The sequence below is a fragment of the Gadus chalcogrammus genome, chromosome 20, assembly GCF_026213295.1.
Source record: "Gadus chalcogrammus isolate NIFS_2021 chromosome 20, NIFS_Gcha_1.0, whole genome shotgun sequence".
Lineage (NCBI taxonomy): Eukaryota > Metazoa > Chordata > Actinopteri > Gadiformes > Gadidae > Gadus > Gadus chalcogrammus.
In genome coordinates, this window is record NC_079431.1 from 1,967,171 (window position 1) to 1,986,412 (window position 19,242).

The 19,242-nt window shown below is 46.7% G+C and overlaps 2 long non-coding RNA genes across 7 annotated transcripts; both read right to left on the reverse strand.

The window, feature by feature from the left end:
* Positions 1-316: 316 nt before the first annotated feature.
* Positions 317-11,821, reverse strand: LOC130373241 (uncharacterized). 6 transcript variants are annotated; one of them, XR_008893497.1, is made up of 20 exons: positions 9,758-11,821; positions 9,616-9,679; positions 9,048-9,145; positions 8,500-8,789; positions 7,754-7,993; positions 7,429-7,492; positions 6,822-7,061; positions 6,252-6,317; positions 6,078-6,176; positions 5,754-5,817; positions 5,123-5,384; positions 4,370-4,619; positions 4,048-4,111; positions 3,245-3,459; positions 2,513-2,738; positions 1,970-2,014; positions 1,580-1,663; positions 1,285-1,426; positions 998-1,081; positions 317-814 (listed from the first exon to the last, which is right to left on the reverse strand). It is a non-coding gene; the product is annotated as an uncharacterized LOC130373241 (long non-coding RNA). The 6 variants fall into 6 exon arrangements; XR_008893496.1 differs by having other exon boundaries at positions 6,078-6,317; positions 9,048-9,140; XR_008893495.1 differs by having other exon boundaries at positions 998-1,075; positions 6,078-6,317.
* An 841-nt stretch (positions 11,822-12,662) lies between these two features.
* On the reverse strand, positions 12,663-15,273 carry LOC130373242 (uncharacterized). The gene is made up of 3 exons (XR_008893499.1): positions 15,158-15,273; positions 15,002-15,062; positions 12,663-14,449 (listed from the first exon to the last, which is right to left on the reverse strand). It is a non-coding gene; the product is annotated as an uncharacterized LOC130373242 (long non-coding RNA).
* Between the last annotated feature and the right edge of the window lie 3,969 nt (positions 15,274-19,242).

The following is a 19,242-nucleotide window of genomic DNA, read 5'->3' on the forward strand; positions in this document are numbered from 1 at the left end:
GTCAAGGTGAGGGTAGAGGGGGGGGTCAAGGTGAGGGTAGAGGGGGGGGTCAAGGTGAGGGTAGAGGGGGGGGTCAAGGTGAGGGTAGAGGGGGGGGGGTCAAGGTGAGGGTAGAGGGGGGGGTCAAGGTGAGGGTAGAGGGGGGGGTCAAGGTGAGGGTAGAGGGGGGGGTCAAGGTGAGGGTAGAGGGGGGGGTCAAGGTGAGGGTAGAGGGGGGGGGTCAAGGTGAGGGTAGAGGGGGGGGTCAAGGTGAGGGTAGAGGGGGGGGTTAAGGTGAGGGTAGAGGGGTCAAGGTGAGGGTAGGGGTCGAGGGTAGGGTAGATGTGTATAGGTCAACTCATTATGGTCAGTATTAAACATCACAAAATGCACAACATGCAGAAAAAGCCACACAACCAGGTAGAATTTGTTATATACGTATATGTTTTATAAAATCGTTTGCACATTGAAACATTTTGGGAAGCGTTTTGTCCAATGTCCGAACCCATTTTGATCACAAAGCGTATATCGTGAATCCAGCGCAGCCATCTGTCCCTAACTCTGTCCCTAACACTGAACCCCGACGCCTTGAAGGACAAGGAACCCTCCCTCCCACTGTGGGGAGGAAGGAACCCTCGATGGAACACGCTAGGTGCATCCAAACGTGCAACAGATGGTGAGAAGGTCACGTTGCGTGAGTGTGGAGGAGATGAATCCACAGGCCAAAGTCCTGTTGTGCGAGTGTGGAGTAGATGAATCCACAGGCCAAGTTCACGTTGTGTGAGTGTGAAGGAGATGAATCCACAGGCCAGCGATGAGGGGCGGTTGCTGATCACTGAAATTTGGACAGACGAAAACAGCATATTGTTCAGTTGACTGTCTAGGACCTAGACAGTCAATAAGTAATAACCTTTGTGACACTACCTAGACTCTAGATAGTGTCACATTATCAAAAGGTTATTACACCTGTAGTCAATGAACACGATATCCATGTCATCTTCAGCAGTGGGCTACTGACCTAAGGGACTCCAGCTGGTCAGAAATACAGGTTTGACGCAGCTCAGGTGTGTGTCCCAGACTGGATACAGCATTTCAACTGCACCTTACAAAGACGGATGATATGAATACAAAAGGACACAATGATTCAGTTATTTAGCAGACCGTCTGAGCCAAAGAGACTTGGTGAATTCAGAAGTGCGTCATGCCTTGTAGTCTGAGAACTCAGGGGTGGAACCCAGCACCATCTGATGGAGAGCCAAACACCCCATCCTGCCCCGTTAAGAGTTCCATCAGCAACAGACTCACCTTCCAGATGCATGGCTCCTTCAGCTCTCTCCTCAGTGGATATCCCCTTGGAGTCGGGTGTCACTCGCCCCACCCTGACGTCCTTCACCAGGCAGGTCCTTCACCAGGCAGGTCCTCCATCACCTCCCTATGCCCCGCCTTCCTGTTTGGGGAAAAACGGGGCCGTTTGGCCTCAATGTCTGGGCACAATCAAAGTGGTAGTTTGATGGTCTGACATCAGTGGTAGTTTGCTATAATGTCTGGTAGTAAACGGTAGTTTCCCAGTACAAGTCATGTTCAGTCAATGCAAACATACCAGTAATACTTGTTGGCAGGCAGACTCATGGTTCTCCAGGTGCACGGCTCCTCCATCAGCTCTCCTCAGCCAAGGACTCCTGGTCTGTGTAAACAGTGGTGGTAGTTGAGCAATTGGGGGGGGGGGGGGGGGGTATTCTTGTGACGCCCGGTTTAAACCAAAGCCCTGGCTGGAGCGTTAATGAGGGCATTGAATATGATTTGTTTTATTCTTTCCAACTTGCATAGAAACTAAAGCAAATGCAAAGCAGCTATAGTTTGTAATCTTTTAAGTCAGAACACTGAAATATTCTAGTTGATGAAAATGCTGTTCAGTTCCATCTATAATTGAATCACTTAGTTCTGATCGTCGCATGACGGAACACAATGATGACCCACAGCTGTCCTTTACCTTCCACAGACCTCTGCAGTCGCATCGTAGTCTTCCGAGCGGATCCTGGTGGGTCAGCGATACAATCAGGATATGAAAAAAAATAAAAAAAACATTCCCGCACCTCAGTAGACAGTTTTTCTTCATTTTAAAAGGGGACATTATACCACCAGGTGTGAGTTTGATTTGCCTTACAAGCCGTTTCCAAAATCTGACACATATGACATCACTAGTGGGTGTGTCTACCTAGATCTGTGCTGGATAGATGAGCAACGTTTACTTCAGTCCACTAATCACACTCACACCTGGTGGTATAACATGTCCCCTTTACAGAATAACAACTTTCAGAACTCGTGTGAGAAATCAGACGCTGCAGCCTCACATGGAGAGCAAAATTGTGAGTGAATAAATCCTGTTCACTCACAGCTCCATTAACCCAGCGACTTTTTTCTCAAACTCATTCTGATCAAAACGATGGCTGAATAGACCGATGTAGGGCTGGTGGAGTGGCTAGTCTAGCAGCCTACTCCTTCACATTGAGGTGGCAGTGTGAGGTATAATCACCTCAGGTTCGGCTGTCCTTGCCCCCCCCACGAGGGACGTCCTTCACCAGCAGGTCCTCAGCATGGCTCCATCACCCAGTCCTGGTCTGGGGCAAACAGCAGGGAATTTGCCTCAAGTCCACCATGTTCAGTTCATGCAAACCAGTGCAAACCAGTACCACCTGTTGGCAGGTAGATTCATGGTCGTCCTCCAGATGCAGTTCCTCCATCAGCCAAGCCCATCGGGTCTGTAACAAACAGGGGTGGTAGTTGAGCAGTGGGTGGGATTATTCTCTGGAAGCCTCTTTTAAACCATTCTGAACCAAAGTACTGGCTTTTGGTGTAAAATGTAGAGGAATAGATGATACTGCAAGTTAAAAAAATAAATAAGTAAGAACCATGCACACAGTTGGAAATGTGTTATGCAGGAGAATGGTAGAACATTCTGTGAATTCAACAGAACACATTTGAAATTTGACTGTTAACATTATTCAAACAGTCTTCTGCCTCAGCTGAAACTCAATATTTAAAACAAACGATAAAACTTGTGGAATTCTTGTACCAGTAGCGTAGACTCTAGCCTTCACATTTAGGGGTAGAGTCTCAATAAAACTTCACTGATGACTCCATTAAGCCAAGGACGGTTTTCTCTAAATCTGCCACATTAGATGACGGCTGAAGTAACCGATTTTAGAACAGAAACCGTTCAGTAGCAGTGAGAGTGATAATCAATTTAGAGAATGGCTGCATTCACCCCGACATCATTCTTAAGGCAGGACCTCCACCATGGCTCCTCCATCGGCTCTCGTCCACCATGGCGCCTTCGGCTCTCGTCCACCATGGCGCCGTCGGCTCTCGTCCACCATGGCGCCGCCGGCTCTCGTCCACCATGGCGCCCTCGGCTCTCGTCCACCAAGGCTCCATCGGCTCTCCTCCATCATCCCTCCTCCTCCACCAACGCGTCCTGACCTAACATCAAACGGCAGTAGTTGGGTCCAAAATCTGGTAACAAAGCCGGGGAGGTCAAACCTGCACACCCTTGCATTTGTAAAGGGGGAAAAAATATCCAACTTCCTTAAGTTTACAAGTTGACTCGTTGAGAAATGTATAAACTATTACTGTCAGAATGAAAATCTGAGAAAGATAATAAAAAAATAATCAGCCTCAACAAATAGTTTCAGAGCGGCTTGGAGATGGTTCCCTGGTCCACCCTGCTGTCCCATTACTGGTCCAGGTAGTGGGGTTACCCTCTGGTCCCCAGTCTCAGGTCCACCCAGCTGTGTTGTACAATATTTAACTAAACCTTGGGAGACGACGTGCCATTTCTAAATTGCTGTAAATTAGCTTTATTAATCAACTACATTTACATTGAGGGCATTTAGCAGATGTTTTTAACCAAAGCGATGAGTACATTTTTCAGAAGGAGAAGCAATAAACTAGACACAGGTTGGACGTCTTCAGGAAGCGGACTCCCAAACACTAAATCAAGGTACTGAACCATCATAATCAAGCACATTAACATCCAATATACATCCTTTTAACACAAAAGCCACTTACACCGATAGAGCCTGGTTCAACGGCTCGGACACATCTCCTCCCACCGACAACGCTGCAGAGATCACTGAGAAGATCATAATGTTATAAAAGATGGGTAAATACTGTGGGAATCAATGTGAGAAATCAGACGCTGCAGCCTCACATGGAGAGCAAAATTGTGAGTGAATAAATCCTGTTCACTCACAGCTCCATCAACCCAGGGACTTTTTTCAAAATCATTCTGATCAAAACGATGGCTGAAGAGACCGATGTAGGGCTGGTGGAGTGGCTAGTCTAGCAGCCTACTCCTTCACATTGAGGTGGCAGTGTGAGGTATAATCACCTCAGGGTCGGCTGTCCTTGCCCCCCCCACGAGGGACGTCCTTCACCAGCGGGTCCTCAGCATGGCTCCATCACCACCCCTCCATCACCCAGTCCTGGTCTGGGGCAAACAGCAGGGAATTTGCCTCATGTCCACCATGTTCAGTTCATGCAAACCAGTGCAAACCAGTGCAAACCAGTACCACCTGTTGGCAGGTTGATTCATGGTCGTCCTCCAGATGCAGTTCCTCCATCAGCCAAGGCCATCGGGTCTGTAACAAACAGGGGTGGTAGTTGAGCAGTGGGTGGGATTATTCTCTGGAAGCCTATTTTAAACCATTCTGAACCAAAGTACTGGCTTTTGGTGTAAAATGTAGAGGAATAGAAGACACTGCAAGTTAAAAAAACAAATAAGAACCATGCACACACTTGGAAATGTGTTATGCAGGAGAATGGTAGAACATGCTGTGAATTCAACAGCATACATTTGAAATTTGACTGTTAACATTATTAAAACAGTCTTCTGCCTCAGCTGAAACTCAATATTTAAAACAAACAATAAAACTTGTAGAATTCTTGTACCAGTAGCGTAGACTCTAGCCTTCACATTGAGGGGTTAGAGTCTCAATAAAACTTCACTGATGACTCCATTAAGCCAAGGACGGTTTTCTCTAAATCTGCCACATTAGATGACGGCTGAAGTAACCGATTTTAGAACAGAAACTGTTCTGTAGCACTGAGAGTGACAATCAATTTAGAGAATGTCTGCATTCACCCCGACATCATTCTTAAGGCAGGGCCTCCACCACGGCTCCTCTGCCGGTTCTCGTCCACCATGGCGCCGTCGGCTCTCGTCCACCATGGCTCCGTCGGCTTTCGTCCACCATGGCTCCGTCGGCTTTCGTCCACCATGGCTCCGTCGGCTCTCGTCCACCATGGCTCCGTCGGCTCTCGTCCACCATGGCTCCCTCGGCTCTCGTCCACCATGGCTCCCTCGGCTCTCCTCCATCAGCCCTCCTCCACCAACGCGTCCTGACCTAACATCAAACAGCAGTAGTCGGGTCCAAAATCTGGTTACAAAGCCGGGGAGGTCAAACCTGCACACCCTTGCATTTGTAAAGGGGGAAAAAATATCCAACTTCCTTAAGTTTACAAGTTGACTCGTTGAGAAATGTATAAACTATTACTGTCAGAATGAAAATCTGAGAAAGATAATAAAAAATAGTCAACCTATACAATTAGTTTCAGAGCGGCTTGGTGATGGTTACCCTGGTCCACCCTGCTGCCCCATTACAGGTCCAGGTAGTGGGGTTACCCTCTGGTACTGAACCATCATAATCAAGCACATTAACATCCAATATACATCCTTTTAACACAAAAATCTACATTGATCGAAAGGCACTTACACCGATAGAGCCTGGTTCAATGGCTCGGCCACATCTCCTCCCACCGACCACGCTGCAGAGATCACTGAGAAGATCATAATGTTATAAAAGATGGGTAAATACTGTGGGAATCAATGTGAGAAATCAGACGCTACGGCCTCACATGGAGAGCAAAATTGTGAGTGAATAAATCCTGTTCACTCACAGCTCCATTAACCCAGGGACTTTTTTCTCAAAATCATTCTGATCAAAACGATGGCTGAATAGACTGATGTAGGGCTGGTGGAGTGGCTAGTCTAGCAGCCTACTCCTTCACATTGAGGTGGCAGTGTAAGGTATAATCACCTCAGGGTCGGCTGTCCTTGCCCCCCCCACGAGGGACGTCCTTCACCAGCGGGTCCTCAGCATGGCTCCATCACCACCCCTCCATCACCCAGTCCTGGTCTGGGGCAAACAGCAGGGGATTTGCCTCATGTCCACCATGTTCAGTTCATGCAAACCAGTGCAAACCAGTACCACCTGTTGGCAGGTAGATTCATGGTCGTCCTCCAGATGCAGTTCCTCCATCAGCAAAGGCCATCGGGTCTGTAACAAACAGGGGTGGTAGTTGAGCAGTGGGTGGGATTATTCTCTGGAAGCCTCTTTTAAACCATTCTGAACCAAAGTACTGGCTTTTGGTGTAAAATGTAGAGGAATGGAAGACACTGCAAGTTAAAAAAAACAAATAAGAACCATGCACACACTTGGAAATGTGTTATGCAAGAGAATGGTAGAACATGCTGTGAATTCAACAGCACACATTTGAAATTTGACTGTTAACATTATTAAAACAGTCTTCTGCCTCAGCTGAAACTCAATATTTAAAACAAACAATAAAACTTGTAGAATTCTTGTACCAGTAGCGTAGACTCTAGCCTTCACATTGAGGGGTTAGAGTCTCAATAAAACTTCACTGATGACTCCATTAAGCCAAGGACGGTTTTCTCTAAATCTGCCATATTAGATGACGGCTGAAGTAACCGATTTTAGAACAGAAACCGTTCAGTAGCAGTGAGAGTGATAATCAATTTAGAGAATGTCTGCATTCACCCCGACATCATTCTTAAGGCAGGACCTCCACCACGGCTCCTCCGTCGGCTTTCGTCCACCATGGCGCCGTCGGCTCTCGTCCACCATGGCTCCGTCGGCTTTCGTCCACCATGGCGCCGTCGGCTCTCGTCCACCATGGCTCCGTCGGCTTTCGTCCACCATGGCTCCGTCGGCTCTCGTCCACCATGGCTCCCTCGGCTCTCCTCCATCAGCCCTCCTCCTCCACCAACGCGTCCTGACCTAACATCAAACAGCAGTAGTCGGGTCCAAAATCTGGTAACAAAGCCGGGGAGGTCAAACCTGCACACCCTTGCATTTGTAAAGGGGATAAAATATCTAACTTCCTTAAGTTTACAAGTTGACTCGTTGAGAAATGTATAAACTATTACTGTCGGAATGAAAATCTGAGAAAGATAATAAAAAATAATCAGCCTCAACAAATAGTTTCAGAGCGGCTTGGAGATGGTACCCTGGTCCACCCTGCTGCCCCATTACTGGTCCAGGTAGTGCGGTTACCCTCTGGTACTGAACCATCATAATCAAGCACATTAACATCCAATATACATCCTTTTAACACAAAAATCTACATTGATCGAAAGGCACTTACACCGATAGAGCCTGGTTCAATGGCTCGGCCACATCTCCTCCCACCGACCACGCTGCAGAGATCACTGAGAAGATCATAATGTTATAAAAGATGGGTAAATACTGTGGGAATCAATGTGAGAAATCAGACGCTGCGGCCTCACATGGAGAGCAAAATTGTGAGTGAATAAATCCTGTTCACTCACAGCTCCATTAACCCAGGGACTTTTTTCCTCAAAATCATTCTGATCAAAACGATGGCTGAATAGACTGATGTAGGGCTGGTGGAGTGGCTAGTCTAGCAGCCTACTCCTTCACATTGAGGTGGCAGTGTAAGGTATAATCACCTCAGGGTCGGCTGTCCTTGCCCCCCCCACGAGGGACGTCCTTCACCAGCGGGTCCTCAGCATGGCTCCATCACCACCCCTCCATCACCCAGTCCTGGTCTGGGGCAAACAGCAGGGGATTTGCCTCATGTCCACCATGTTCAGTTCATGCAAACCAGTGCAAACCAGTACCACCTGTTGGCAGGTAGATTCATGGTCGTCCTCCAGATGCAGTTCCTCCATCAGCAAAGGCCATCGGGTCTGTAACAAACAGGGGTGGTAGTTGAGCAGTGGGTGGGATTATTCTCTGGAAGCCTCTTTTAAACCATTCTGAACCAAAGTACTGGCTTTTGGTGTAAAATGTAGAGGAATAGAAGACACTGCAAGTTAAAACAATAAATAAGAACCATGCACACACTTGAAAATGTGTTATGCAGGAGAATGGTAGAACATTCTGTGAATTCAACAGCACACATTTGAAATTTGACTGTTAATATTATTAAAACAGTATTCTGCCTCAGCTGAAACTCAATATTTAAGAAAAAAGATAAAACTTGTAAAATTCTTGTACCAGTAGTGTAGACTCTAGCCTTCACATTTAGGGGTTAGAGTCTCAATAAAACTTCTTCACTGATGGCTCCATTAAGCCAAGGACGGTTTTTTCTAAATCTGCCATATTAGATGACGGCTGAAGTAACCGATTTTAGAACAGAAACCGTTCAGTAGCAGTGACAGTGATAATCAATTTAGAGACTGGCTGCATTCACCCCGACATCATTCTTAAGGCAGGACCTCCACCACGGCTCCTCCATCGGCTCTCGTCCACCATGGCGCCGCCGGCTCTCGTCCACCATGGCTCCGTCGGCTTTCGTCCACCATGGCGCCGTCGGCTCTCGTCCACCATGGCGCCGCCGGCTCTCGTCCACCATGGCTCCGTCGGCTTTCGTCCACCATGGCGCTGTCGGCTCTCGTCCACCATGGCGCCATCGGCTTTCGTCCACCATGGCTCCGTCGGCTCTCCTCCATCAGTCCTCCTCCTCCACCAACGCGTCCTGACCTAACATCAAACAGCAGTAGTCGGGTCCAAAATCTGGTTACAAAGCCGGGGAGGTCAAACCTGCACACCCTTGCATTTGTAAAGGGGGGAAAAATATCCAACTTCCTTAAGTTTAAAAGTTGACTCGTTGAGAAATGTATAAACTATTACTGTCAGAATGAAAATCTGAGAAAGATAATAAAAAATAGTCAACCTCTACAATTAGTTTCAGAGTGGTAGTTGAGCAGTGGGTGGGATTATAATCACAGCTATAATCACCTCAGGGTCGGCTGTCCTTGCCCCCCCACGAGGGACGTCCTTCACCGGCAGGTCCTCAGCACGGCTCTATCAGCTCCCCTCCATCACAGAGTCCTGGTCTGGGGCAAACAGCAGGGAATTTGCCTCAAGTCCACCATGTTCAGTTCATGCAAAAAAAAAATAATCAGCCTCAACAAATAGTTTCAGAGCGGCTTGGAGATGGTTCCCTGGTCCACCCTGCTGCCCCATTACTGGTCCAGGTAGTGGGGTTACCCTCTGGTCCCCAGCCTCAGGTCCACCCACAATATTTAACTAAACCTTGGGAGACGACGTGCCATTTCTAAATTGCTGTAAATTAGCTTTATTAATCAACTACATTTACATTGAGGGCATTTAGCAGATGCTTTTAACCAAAGCGATGAGTACATTTTTCAGAAGGAGAAGCAATAAACTGGACACAGGTTGGACGTCTTCAGGAAGCGGACTCCCAAACACTAAATCAAGGTACTGAACCATCATAATCAAGCACATTAACATCCAATATACATCCTTTTAACACAAAAATCAACATTGATCGAAAGGCACTTACACCGATAGAGCCTGGTTCAACAGCTCGGACACATCTCCTCCCACCGACCACGCTGCAGAGATCACTGAGAAGATCATAATGTTATAAAAGATGGGTAAATACTGTGGGAATCAATGTGAAAGCTTCAATATCAAACACTCACATGTGCGGTTGGATTGACATCTTCTGCATCATACAGGATCAGGACTGCAAGGCCTGGAGTTTCCCCCGTCTGTTAGCACAACATTCATCCATTTAAAAACATGACGCGCTTTACATCACTGCCTCAGCAAGAATAAACTGAACATCAATATAAGAGTTCTAGGTCACCACGTATCTTAGTTGCCTTGTGCTTAGTTTGATTTATTCAAAAGTCAAAGGTTTATGGTAGCATTTGCGCAACAATTAACTTTACTTTTCTAAACAGCTATACCATTTGATAATACGTAAACAAGCACACTTAGATTTAACCCTTCCTTTTGTTTCTGAAGTCTAGCAGAAACTATATTGAGCAGATCACAGCCCAGAAATTTAGAACACTAGCAATATCAATAGTAATTTAGATAGTAAAATGATACTTAGCCACATTCAGCTGCTGGGTTGTTGAAGAACTAAAAAGCCGTAGTATGTAAATGCCGTCGTCTCCATCTTTTACGCGACCCGATAATGTATACGCAGAAAATCTAGAGTTGATTGTAGAGCGCAGTTATCAAAGTAGTTTGCGGTATTTTGTGGGATAATTAAAATATATATTTTAAGAGTGCCCTTCCTAATTTGTAGTGCATAAGGATTTACCAATAATCGCAGATGGTTACGTATAGAAATGGGGCACTGCCAGATTACCTTAATTGGGTACGCTCATTAGTTATGAGGTTTACGCAAATGCCAATATTGATCGTGCTGCCAGACGCCATAATAAGGTGTGGATGACATAACGCAATTGCCAATCCTGATCATACTGCCAGACGCCATAATAAGGTGTGGACATAACGCAATTGCCAATCCTGATCGTACTGCCAGTTATCCTCCCAGGTGACTCAACATCCACCACACAGTACTGCAGCATTAGAGCTTCACAGACTGCACAAAACTAACTACCAACCTCTACAGAAACCCCAAGCCCCGTCATACTGGAATCGTAACGTTCCAGTATGAACCATCCCTAAGTAACGTAACCAGCACCTCACCTTGAGCTGAACGACGATGAAGATCTTGTGGTCGTCTCAGTGCAAAATACAGCCAACAGACTTACCTTGAGGCGATCTGGTAGTTTGTTGCTGTTGGTTTATGTACAAATCATTTTGACTAAACATTTCAGTTACCCCATTTAACTAATTACCTACCAATTAACAATGCTTGCCAGTGTACAAAAAAAGCTAACTAATCTGTCTTTTGGCCACTTCCTCGCTTCACATCGCATGAGCATTGTCATATTGATCCGGGTGTGGTCTGAGTGGCTAGAGATGCATGTTAGGATACTGTGCTATCTGAAGTCTACTGTTCTGTAGACGTGCCCCCCTCCGGAGAAACAGTGTTCAAAAGGGCTGTTGCATCAGTTACATGACCTGGAACATCCGTCAAGACTGTGACAGGGACTCCCCAAGGAGAGACGCCATGGGTAGGATGCGAGGGCTCTTTCTCAGCGACTAGAATACACCACAGCGCCTACGGGAGGGAACCATTGCACACATTTCAATATTCCTCTTCATAGATCTTGAAGCCTCAGCGAGGATTTCTTTTCCTCCTCAGCTGAAGAAGAGCTTGGTTACAGCATGAAGAGAACCCTAGTTGGGATGTTACCAAGATGGTTTCTGATTCAAAGGGGGACCCAACTCCCAGGTCCAGCTAGCATCGACAAATGCATTACAATTCAGCCCAAGAAAAACCTGCATCCCAGCACAGGAGTCCAGAAGATACGATCCACAGGGCCTGCCAGTCAACTATCATGTCGGGGCTAGAAAGGGCAGCCATGTCGCAGTCTTTCAAGCTTGAAGGACCATTGCCTAAAATGTTGTGATGTATAATAAGTGCGTATCCCCATGTCATCACGCTCACACATGGTATGCCTCGTCACCCTGATCACGCCCGAATGAAGAACCCCAGGCCAGGTAGAACCCTGACCACATGAACAACCGAACCAGGTAGAACCCTGACCACATGAACAACCAGGCCAGGTAGAACCCTGACCACATGAACAACCAGGCCAGGTAGAACCCTGACCACATGAACAACCAGGCCAGGTAGAACCCTGACCACATGAACAACCAGGCCAGGTAGAACCCTGACCACATGAACAACCAGGCCAGGTAGAACCCTGACCACATGAACAACCAGGCCAGGTAGAACCCTGACCACATGAACAACCAGGCCAGGTAGAACCCTGACCACATGAACAACCAGGCCAGGTAGAACCCTGACCACATGAACAACCAGGCCAGGTAGAACCCTGACCGCATGAACAACCAGGCCAGGTAGAACCCTGACCGCATGAACAACCAGGCCAGGTAGAACCCTGACCGCATGAACAACCAGGCCAGGTAGAACCCTGACCACATGAACAACCAGGCCAGGTAGAACCCTGACCACATGAACAACCAGGCCAGGTAGAACCCTGACCACATGAACAACCAGGCCAGGTAGAACCCTGACCACATGAACAACCAGGCCAGGTAGAACCCTGACCGCATGAACAACCAGGCCAGGTAGAACCCTGACCACATGAACAACCAGGCCAGGTAGAACCCTGACCACATGAACAACCAGGCCAGGTAGAACCCTGACCACATGAACAACCAGGCCAGGTAGAACCCTGACCACATGAACAACCAGGCCAGGTAGAACCCTGACCGCATGAACAACCAGGCCAGGTAGAACCCTGACCGCATGAACAACCGAACCAGGTAGAACCCTGACCACATGAACAACCAGGCCAGGTAGAACCCTGACCACATGAACAACCAGGCCAGGTAGAACCCTGACCACATGAACAACCAGGCCAGGCAGAACCCTGACCACATGAACAACCAGGCCAGGTAGAACCCTGACTACATGAACAACCGAACCAGGTAGAACCCTGACCACATGAAAAACCAGGCCAGGTAGAACGCTGACCGCATGAAGAACCAGGCCAGGTAGAACCCTGACCGCATGAACAACCAGGCCAGGTAGAACCCTGACCACTTGAACAACCAGGCCAGGCAGAACCCTCGCCATGCCCACCTGAAGAGCCACAGGCAGTCCAGTTGTTTTCCTTCAGACTCAAACTCTTCCGCTTTGATGAGCCTGAGAACAGGGACGGGATTTGATGGAAGTGGTGAGAAGGTAATCTGATTAGGTCACCCCAGTGGAGGGATGGTAGGTTTCAGACATCCCAGTAGTTGGTAGGTTTCAGACATCCCAGTAGCTGGTAGGTTTCAGACATCCCAGTAGTTGGTAGGTTTCAGACATCCCTGTAGTTGGTAGGTTTCAGACATCCCAGTAGTTGGTAGGTTTCAGACATCCCAGTAGTTGGTAGGTTTCAGACATCCCAGTAGTTGGTAGGTTTCAGACATCCCAGTAGTTGGTAGGTTTCAGACATCCCAGTAGTTGGTAGGTTTCAGACATCCCAGTAGTTGGTAGGTTTCAGACATCCCAGTAGTTGGTAGGTTTCAGACATCCCAGTAGCTGGTAGGTTTCAGACATCCCAGTAGCTGGTAGGTTTCAGACATCCCAGTAGCTGGTAGGTTTCAGACATCCCAGTAGCTGGTAGGTTTCAGACATCCCAGTAGCTGGTAGGTTTCAGACATCCCAGTAGTTGGTAGGTTTCAGACATCCCAGTAGTTGGTAGGTTTCAGACATCCCAGTAGTTGGTAGGTTTCAGACGTCCCAGTAGTTGGTAGGTATCGGACGTCCCAGTAGTTGGTAGGTAGGTCTTGAACGGACCAGACCTTGAACAGAGCAGGGATTGGTTGGTAGGTCTTTACAGTAGGATTCTCCTCATCCCATGTGAACAGCAGGCCGATGAGCCCTCTGCTGGCTCAGATGCAAGCCTTTCTCAGGCTGAACTGCAGAGTAATGGAGGAGGCCAGCTGGTCCTGGAAGTTCGGTCCTCTTAAATCAGAACCTATGGCGGTAAGATCCCACCAAGGACCCTTTTCGTGACTGCAGCTGTGCTCTACTCCAGCTGCGGAGGTAGAGAAACCGTAGCTACGGCTTCAAGATGTATGGTGGGCAACGTTGAAATGTGCTCCATGGTTCTCTAGCGAAGGACCGAGGTGCTGTTCTAGTCGTTGAGGAAGAGCCCTCACCTCTCATCCCCGGGCGTTTCTCCTTTAGGTGAGAGCCTGTCACCATCTGAATGACATCCCAGTTCATGTAAATGACTTCACAACCACCTCTTAGACACATGCCTTCACCTGAAGGGGGCAAGTCTACAGAGCTGGAGGCTTCAGACAGCGCAGAACCCTAGCATGCATCTCTGATCACTCAATCCGAACCCTAATCAGTACGGTAACTCATGTGACGTGATGCAAAGTTCAGGAAGTAGTGGCGAAGCATGTCGAAAGAAAATCTAGACAAAACCTTGGAGTATGTTTTGGCTGCACTCTGAGAAACCCTATGTTACTATTCTCACAATTCACTTGGAACCTATACTACACCCCTTCTAACACAGCATTGACACATGTTCAAACTAAACAGGTAATTAGCCCACGTACCAACAAAAAACATTATCTAAATCATTCACCTTTCCACCTCAGCCAACGAGGAGGCCAAAACAATGCCCCAGCATAAAGAGGAAATATAAGGACTTACAGTTCGCAGTTTCTTCTTCATGGTTCAGTTTTGATACTCACAGAATCACTTTCTCCTCTTTGACCTGTGAAGTAACGGAACGAGCAGATTCGTTTTAGTGCTCAAACCACACCACTGAGGCAAAGTTGATTCAAGCTAATTTAATTTGAATTAATCATGCATTCCTTTCCCCAAATATTGGCACCAATCTTCCCCAAACGACAGTCCTTTAACCTGTAGAAACTTCCTTAAAACTTGATAATCATTTTTTTTAACTTTATTTTGGCAGTTGTGTGTAGTTTAGCTGCATCTAGACTAATATACTTGAAAGAAATATATCAAATTCTTAAGGGTTTTAACTTTTAATTTGTTTTGTTTTTAAAAGGCAAAAATCCACCTAATAAAACGATCAAGGGCTTAATAAAAAACATGATTTGGCAAACGCATCAGAGTCAGACTCTATAGACGTCTTAAATCAGCCCACACAACTAGCACATTGAATCCACATTTAACCACACCACCTGGATAAATAACTGGCCTATAACCACGCAAAAACACTACAAATTATGTCCAATTACATCAAGAACCAACATTAAACATCAAGTAAGCCTAGTAGGAAAATAAACGTTCTACTCACAGCAGGTCCAGATGTGGTGGTCTGTTTTACTTCGAAAAGCGTTCGTTACCTCTCGGTTCACCTGGAGTGCAGAGGACAAGAACTGTCATTAGTCACACAAAACCGGGAAACTCCAACCAAGTTCTGGTTAAACTCCTAAAGCACACATCACCGTACCTGGGAGACGTTAGACGGTTAGTGGGGAGACAGACCTGCTTAGTTTGGCCTACTGAGCAGCAGACAGGTAAGTTAGAGATGACTGAGCACGAGTCGCCACAGGTGAACTCATTAGCGCGGAGCGTGGCACGTAAACCACGTGCATATGCGGCCCAGCGGGTTGTCTTGGTAACGGATATGCGACCACGCAAATACAATCCGCCGCCACGTGTCGCATTCATATATTTATTTATTTATTTATTTATTATAGATTTATATATCTATATTTATTCATTATTATGATAATAATAATACGTGGTGAAGCTATCCGTGGTGGTGATGAAACGTGCGTGAAGCGCATGCGGCATGCCGCATCTGACAGCACGACGCAACCAGACGCCTGTGAGCGACGCGTCACTGTCCATGTGCGTCTCTCTAGAGCATCCCCAAATCCTATTTCCTGTACTCCCAGAGCGGCAGAGATGTATGGAGTCAGAACAGTCTCATTATTAATGAATGCACAGAGAAGGATTCACAAATGTATTTTGTGATTTATATATAAATTACTCTCTTCTCACAAATACATTTCAATGCACACACAAATGGATATCGGCATGTATAAATGTAAAATAAATCCATAAACAAAAATAAGTTTCACAAACATATTTCTGATCCACACACAAATATGTCTTGTTTTAAATAAAGGTAATATAAATCCATAAATATATTAATTTAAAAAAGATTTGCAATTTTCATCAAAAATGTATTTGGATGTTGTTACATTTATGTACAAACTGTTAAACTTGAATTTACAAGACGCTTTTCATTTGTGAGCTTGTTTGCATTTGTGTGTGAAACTGTCTGCACTTATGTGTGGATTTTTGAGACTCTCCTGACGTCGCTAGATTCACAAATGCATTTTTTTCAACAAGGAAGTCTCTGTAGCCAATCAGATGCCTCCCTCGTTTTCAGTCAACCACATGACTGCTGTGACTGGGTTTTTACGTCGGTGCCGTTTACTACTTTAACGGCACCGATAATCCCAAAACCCAGTCGAAATTAGATGGAAAAAGTGTCGTGACGCAGCATTTACTTCTTCACCACCTAGAGATTGTTATGTACGATCATTCAAAAAAACCATGTTCTTTCCGATAGAGTAGACATTTGACAGAGAACCGGGAGGCTCGGAGGCTGGACTCAGAGGTCGGAACTGCAGCCATGTGATTGGCTGAAAACGAGGGAGGCATCTGATTGGCTACAGAGAGTTCCTTGTTGAAAAAAATGCATTTGTGAATCTAGCGACGTCAGGAGAGTCTCAAAAATCCACACATAAATGCAGACAGTTTCACACACAAATGCAAACAAGCTCACAAATGAAAAGCGTCTTGTAAATTCAAGTTTAACAGTTTGTACATAAATGTAACATCCAAATACATTTTTGATGAAAATTGCAAATCTTTTTTAAATTAATATATTTATGGATTTATATTACCTTTATTTAAAACAAGACATATTTGTGTGTGGATCAGAAATATGTTTGTGAAACTTATTTTTGTTTATGGATTTATTTTACATTTATACATGCCGATATCCATTTGTGTGTGCATTGAAATGTATTTGTGAGAAGAGAGTAATTTATATATAAATCACAAAATACATTTGTGAATCCTTCTCTGTGCATTCATTAATAATGAGACTGTTCTGACTCCATAGAGATGGGAGAAATGTCAAGCGCGATATGGCAAAGCCCACAATGTACTCAGATGTTGAACGTCTTTGAAAGACGAATGCGTGAGAAAAATAGTTTGTTTCTGTCGTCGTTTTCAGCGTAATGAGAAGCCCCACCCCCGTCTCAGCGCGGTGAAGGCCTCTCTCACTCCTCTACCTACTCCACACGGCTGCTTTGTCAAAATAATGGTTGTTATTAAAATCAGGAGTTTTGAGGTGTGTATGATGCGTTAAAATTAACTCTTATTCGCCTGCCAAAATAAACTGGTGACAGAAATTGAGGAACTATTTTAGACACAATCCAAAAAAAAAAAACGCAGAGTGCAACGTTTTTGTACCACGCTCGCATTTGATGTAACTATAAAAGCCTCACTTTCTGTTCCCGCGGCATAAAACAGATTTATTTTTCTCACGTCGCTACGACAACATCTATATTTATCACCCACCCCAACAAACCCATGGTCCACTGGCCTCCACCACCTCCCCAGGAGGACATGATGTTATGACTCACCATCCAACTCCTTCTCCACGTTTAGGAGAAGAGGTGTGGGTGTTTCCCCCCCCGCCCCCCCCCCCCACCAACATCTTCTAGCCTTCAAATCGTCATGGAAACACCAGAAGGACGCAGGAGTAGGAAATGATTGAACATTTTAATTTACAGTGACGCTTCGGCTGCACCAGAACGGCAGCATCTCGAGCATTAGCTGTCCCAGGGCTGCCTGTCTTTAATAGGATGCTTCGGATGAGGGGCCTCACACAAACACACCAACACAGGTAATCAGGCGCTGCCTGGTTAGGCAGCACGTAGACCAGTCTGTCTCTCAGATGCTGGTTAACATGGTGGGTGGACCAGTCCCACTGGTCCGGTTGGGGCCTGGTTTTTCCGCTCCCTCCCAACACCAGCAGCGTGCACCAGCGCAATCCTGAGTACGGTTACCTTACAGTCACACTACATGCGTCCGTCGACGGAGCTCATGGACTTTGCATGGGGGCGCTCTCGAAATGCATTGGGGGGTCCATCCATTCTGTGAAAAAGTCAAGAAGTTGCCGCAATGTTCATCTTTTCAGGGAGGATAAGGTAATGCAAATACACTCCACGTGACTACTGGATCCGTTTTGCAAAAACAAGCAGGAAGAAGCAGGAAACATACGGCTGCTATGCATTTTTTTTTAAAGAAAAAACGGTTGTTTTTAGTCACAGATCTTTTGTATTTGTAACCACACATCGGCTTTGTCAGCGGGAAGAGATTTGAAGAAGGCCTGAGTTGGGGACGCACTGACAGGAGAGACGACGCTCTCTGGTCCTCCTCGCTCTCTTCCTGTCGGCTTTGTGTTCGGAGACAGCCTGGTTGTATGTCTCCCGGCCGTCAGCTGGGGCTGGACGGCTGTGGGTGACACGTGTACAGTCGGAGATGATAGCTTCATTAGCTCGGTGACGACGCAGACGCTTAGTCCCTGCCACGCACACAAACACACACACCACGGGAGACTTACCGCGCACACACACATACAAACACACACACACACAGCTCACCACAGAGAGACTGACTGCACACACAGGTAAACACACACACACAAACAAATGCACACACACACACACACACACACACACACACACACACACACACACACGCGCACACACACACACACACACACACCACCCAGAGACTGCGCGCACACACACACACACATATACACACACCACCCAGAGACTTACTGCACACACACACGCAAACGCACACACGCAAACACACGTACACACACAGACACACATACACACACACACACACACACACACACACAAGCACACACATAGACACACACACAAACACATGTACACGCACACGCACATGCACACACACCACCCAGAGACTTACTGCACACACACACACAAACACACACACATACAAACACACACTCTGACACACACACACACACACACCCACACACATGTGAATGCGCGCGTGCGCACAATTGCGCAAACACCCGTCAGAGGAAACAATGCTCGACTGCTTCCATCAAATCCCAACAGCTCCCCCCGCCGCGCCCCCCCCCCGCTGTTCTGTCGCTCTCGCTCCCGTCGCTAATTAGCTGACAAACTCTAGTTCTGCTGAGCGCCTGCACCACTTATATTTAACCGTGCACGCACACGCGCACACACACGACACACACACACGCACGCCTGCATATTGTCTTACATTCCACGCACAAACACACGCCGATCAGTAATTCAGGTAGGCCTGTACCTCTGTCTCTAAGAGGCTGGTTTACATTGCAGAGAGACCCGTCATTCGGTCGGTCTGCCTCTCGATGTTGGTTAACATTGCAGATAGACCTGTGTGTCTGTCTGTCTGACTGTCTGTCTGCGGCTGGTTAAC